The sequence below is a fragment of the Ursus maritimus genome, unplaced genomic scaffold (assembly GCF_017311325.1).
Source record: "Ursus maritimus isolate PB19 unplaced genomic scaffold, ASM1731132v1 scaffold_69, whole genome shotgun sequence".
NCBI lineage: Eukaryota > Metazoa > Chordata > Mammalia > Carnivora > Ursidae > Ursus > Ursus maritimus.
In genome coordinates, this window is record NW_024426874.1 from 80,333 (window position 1) to 85,947 (window position 5,615).

A 5,615-nucleotide genomic window follows, 5' to 3' on the forward strand; every position below is an offset into this window, starting at 1 on the left:
GGGTAGAGCCCTGGGAGGAAGCACCTGCTGAGACCACACAGGACCCTGCTCAGGGGACTCTTCCAGGGCGGAGAGGACACAGCTGCTGAGTCCCCATCAGGGAGCACAGGGCCCAGCACACAGGCCCAGACTCCCTTGAGCAAAGGGTCCTCCCTGAGCAGCTGCGTAGGGACCGCAGGGTGGTGGCACAGCACCCCCTGCTGGTCACAACGCACCAATCTCAACAAGGACCAAAGCCCTGAGAGCCCAGTGGCTTTCAGCAGCTCACCAGGTCCTTGTCTATTCTCACTAACATGTCTTATCTCTAGATACCATGGTTCGTATACACTGTACGTGATTACTCAGGTTTCTCACGCTCTGAAGGGACACCTCTCTATGGAAAGGGCAAAAATGTACACAAATAATCAATTAGTGCTCACCATCCTCAGAGAAGTTACTGCAAAAGGTGACTGTATCCTGTCAAACACCACTGATCAGAGGACATTGGAGCTGCTTTGAGCGTCTTGTGGGGGATCTTCAGGGAAGGGTAGAGACTGGACATTTTCCAGGAAGTCAGCCCAGTGACTTATTGCCAAGACATCAATTCACCATGCATTTCAAAGGCCATGTGATGCTGTTACAGTTTGATCCCGATCAGACACAACTGAGCAATTTCTGAAAAGCTACCAGCTTCGTTTGGACACTTACTGGTGAATATTAGACATATCTCTTTATGTTTGGAAGTGAGATGTATCTCCTGAATTCTTGGTCTGAATATTTCTACTTTCAAATTCTTGTCAGGATTCTGTCTTTGTTGCCTCACAAACTGTTTATATTGTAGCTAAATTTATTTTCCACTTGTAGTTTCCTACCCATTGCTTTCCTTTTGTAGGAAGATGAATGTGATGTTTTATTGTTTTTTCCACATGCCTGGCAATCATGTCCTCACTGGTCCCCCAAACCAAATCAGCTATATGTGCAAATGGTCACCAAATCTCTAGACTCATGGGGACCTTAAGTCAAAGGTCTATGACCAAGATTCACCACTTCCCTTAGAATCCCTCTCCTCAATGCATTCAGAGGGGTTCTTCTCTTTCAGCTCAGGCAGGTCCCCCCATGGCTCCAACCCCTTCAGTGTGGCCTCACACCTGTTTGCTCAACACCCAAGCCCCTCCCATCCCTAGGGGTCCTTCCTGCTCTGGCCTGCACGCTCCCCCACCCACCTCACTATTCTGCCCCTTGTCCCCTGACCCAGTCTCATCCATCCTTTGTCCTTGGACTCCCTGAACTCATTCCTTCCCATGTTCTCCACACCAGGTTCTCTCAGAAGGAGATGGGTTTCCCCTGGAGATCATGGTAGATGCCCATATTCTGGCCACATTGTGCATCTGTTGAAAGCAGGGCAGACACAAAGTATAACACATTGTGATCTATAGTTCTCTACTGGTCTTCTACTGATGTTGAATACTGTAGCTTTATAATAGGTCTTCAAGTTCAAGTGTCAGTCTTCTAACTTTGCTCTTCCCCTGCAATATTATGCTGCTAATTTGGATCTTTTCCCTCTCTGCATAAACTTTAGAATCAATTCCTCAGTATTTACAAAATATTTTGCTGGGATTTAAGGGATCCATTGAATCTGCACATCCAATTTGGAAGAACTGACATCGTAAAGTAATGAGCTTTCTCACCAATGAATATAGAATATCTGTCCATTTTTTTAGTTTTTCTTTCATTTCATTCATCAGAATTGTTTTATTTTCCTTATATAGGTCTTGCACATATTACGTTTGATTTATACCTAAGAATGTCCCCTTTTTCGGTGCTACAATAAATTGTCTATATTTCACACTCCACTTGCTCAATGCTAGTTAACAGGTAAGCATGTGATTTTCTTCTGTATTAAGTGTCCATTCTGAAACTGTGTTGTAATTGCTTATTAGTTTTGATATTTTTTCTTTTCATGTCAATTCTTTTTGTTTTCTACATAAATGATCATGTCACCTAAGAATAATATAGTTTATTTCCGCTTCTTGATCTGTATGCCTCTAGAAGAATGGTTTTGGGTGAATATAGGTGCATTTATGGAGATGATTATATTTTTAATTTATTCTTTTATAGAGTGAATTATAATGACTAACTTTCAAATGGTTCACAAACTTGAAGTGTCCAAAATGACCACCTTTGATGCATTGAGGACTTTTTAAAGATTTATTTATTTATTTTGAGAGAGAGAGAGAGAGGTGGGGCAGAGGGAGAGAATCCTCAACCAGAATGTCGTGTGAAGCCCAACATGGGGCACAATCTCATGATCCATGAGATCATGACCTGAGCCAAAACCAAGAGTCAGACGCTTTTCCAAAGGAGCCACCCAGGTGCCCCTTTGATACATTGTTAGATTAAATTTGCAGATATTTGGTTATATTTTGGTCCCTATGTCTATGAAGCATATTGATTCTTAATTTTCTTTATTTTGAAATTTTTATCTGGTCATATCTCAGAGAAAAAACTAGATGTATGACATATATTCAACGTTCTTCCTACTTCCTCAGTATCTCTGTAATATTTTCATTATTTCCTCCCTCATGCTTGATAAAATTCTCTAGCGAAGCCCTCTGGGCCTGAAGTTTTCATTGTGGGAAGGTGTCACTGAAAGCCACGAACAATTTCAATCTAAGTGCTGGCAAGCCTGAGTTAAAGTGATGCCTCATTCCTTGAACTAAATCTACTGAGCATAAATTATTCCTGGGGCTGCGTTGTACTTGGCTGTAACTTTCCTATAAGATTAATATCATTGTGGATATAAAATAAACTGGCAATTTAAGTTTCAGAATTGTTTAGTAATTTTTAATGCAGGTGGTGTATTTTAAAACAGAAAGAGTAGGGGCGCCTGGGTAGCGCAGTCGTTAAGCGTCTGCCTTCGGCTCAGGGCCTGATTCCAGCTTTCAGGGATTGAGCCCCGCATCAGGCTCCTCCGCTGGGAGCCTGCTTCTTCCTCTCCCACTCCCCCTGCTTGTGTTCCTTCTCTCGCTGGCTGTCTCTATGTCAAATAAATAAATAAAAATCTATAAAAAAAACCCAGAAAGAGTAGAAACCACCCAAATATAATATCAAGTATTGCACAAACTCATTTAGTGGCGGGGGGACCAAATAGAATATATACTGTTATGCTATCCTGTGTCTCTCGATATTTCCCTGGGAGCCCATTGTAGTCAGGGACCGTAATGCTCAGGTCACACAGTTTCCAGGCCGAATTACAAACCTATATCCACCGGTCACGTATTGTCCCCCACTGTGTCTCCCAGCATGCATTGTGCCACAGCACACTCGAAAGAATGAATTGGAAATTTGAAAACACAAATGATACCAGTTTACATAAGTCACTATAAAATATTGGAATTAATGAAAAAGATCAGAATGAAATAACAACTGAAATGATAGGAGATAAAGGGCTCAGGCACTTATGGAATATTTCATCACGAGCACATGGAATTCATAACTAGCAGCAAGGGTCCCTGAGGGTGCCCCACCTGGACACATTTTCCCAGGCATTCCCAAGCCACCAGGGTCCTATTCACTTTCCTATGGGGGCAGGTCTGGGTGGGATCTGCAGCCAGAGGAGAATGGTGGGGTTGATAGGTTGGACATGTGAGAAGCACCAGGATCCCAGGAGCCCCTCACATGCAGAAAGTAGAAAGAACAGCACCAGTTCTGGGTCCTGTGTGGTCCTGCATGAGTCAGGGAGGAGCTTCCTCTGGGCGGGGCTCGTATCTCTGAGGGGATGCTGATGCAGGCTGACCGGGTCACTCTAGAAATGTGTGTGTCCCCTATGGTGTATCTAGTGACTCCACTGCTATCCTCCAGAGAGGGTCAGGGAACCAGCACTGGGAGCTCAGGAGCTCTACCCTGTTTGGGCATCTGATCCACAGTCCATGCTGCATCATATCTGATCCCCCACATTCCATAATCCTCACACAACCCAGTCTTAGCCCCAATTTTCCCTGATGGTCAAGGTCAATTTTTCCTAAGATAAAATGGATTATTTTTTAAAGATTTTATGTATTTGACAGAGAGAGAGAGCAAGAGAGCACAAGTGTGGGGGGGAGGCTCAGAGAGAGAGGGAGAAGTAAGTTACCCACTGAGCAGGGATCCCCATGCAGTGCTAGATACCAGAACTCCAAAATCATAACTTGAGCCAAAGGCAGACACTTAACTGCCACCCAGGCTCCCAGATAACATGGATTCTAGTAGCTCATATTTTGAGTCATTTGTGCAAATATTAGCTATGTTCATAAATGAGATCTTCCTCTAATTTTCACATCAGATACTCTTCTTTTGGGTTGTGTTCCCTCCATTGATTTGCTAGAATGCAACACATCCTCTGTTTTAATATATATATTATAAACCACTTCTTTTCTACAAACACTTAAACACTGTGGAGGGCAGAATGAGCCCATTCTGACCTAGGACCTTCGAAGACAGGTCAGAAGGTTACAGAAAGAATCAATGACAACCACCTGTACCCAGATAGCAGGAGAAAAACCAGAGCCAATGCCCTTCCTCACCGCCCTAACCGCGCACCTACCTCAATGAGGAGTTAAAGAGAAGAATCCAGGCCATGGTGGAGAAGCCCCAGAGCTCTGCTTGCTGAGGCCTATTTGCTGGCATGGAGACAGTCCCTACCGCTGTGTGTCCTTTGCCCAGGGACCATTGCAGCTGGAGTTCATAAAGCAAATGTATTTTTGTTATGTGATGGTCCTGTCCATCTATCTTTCCAAGAAAATCAGGTCTAGACAATTTACTCTGTGATGCAGTGGAGGACAAAATATGAGGCATGTGTGAATCTGAGCTGAGGGCTCTTTTGGCCTGGGGGGGGCAGGTGCAGGAAAGTCACACACAATGAGGACCCTGCTTTTCCAAATGTGCAAAGGTCAGTGATAGATTTTGCTGGTCTTCCTGGCCCAGACCCTGAGCCCTCAGGAGAAGTCCACCTGCGCCCCCTGCTGGTGTGGGGTTGAGCTATACCTTTTTCCAGGTCCCCAGCCCCCTCAGCTAGACAACTAACTGAAACATTTATGTTATGAGATATTTCAGGATCACCTGATATTTCAGTTTCCTTCTGCCTGGCCCCTGGCTTCACGACTGGGACATAATGCACTTGAACCAAGCTCAAGGCTTAAAGTCCCCCAGAGAAGCCCACTGGTTCAACCCTGGTAATAATTCTACTTGAGTTACCCTTACAAGCAGGCTTATTTGGATATTGTTGTTGTTGTCAGGGTCTCCTGCTGGTTCACCTGCCCCCGTGGTATGTATTTTGTCTTTATCGCTGTCTTTGCTGTGAGAATATCATGTTTTTTGTCCTTGAAAACTTCAATAGGTTCTCACTTATTCTTGAATATTACCCTCACAAAAGTCATTTTGTATTGGCTCCCTGATACATTTAGGGTATTTTTAGCCTACTTTTACAATTTTCTCAGTAAAAGGAATGATATTAAATAATATTACTATAAATGGCCTATAATATTGATATGATACCAACCACTGACAACCAACTCCTCTGTTCCACAGACACTTACTTCTTCCTGAATGGACAACTGATAACACTTTCAAGAATGTGGTCTAGTAATTATATATATATA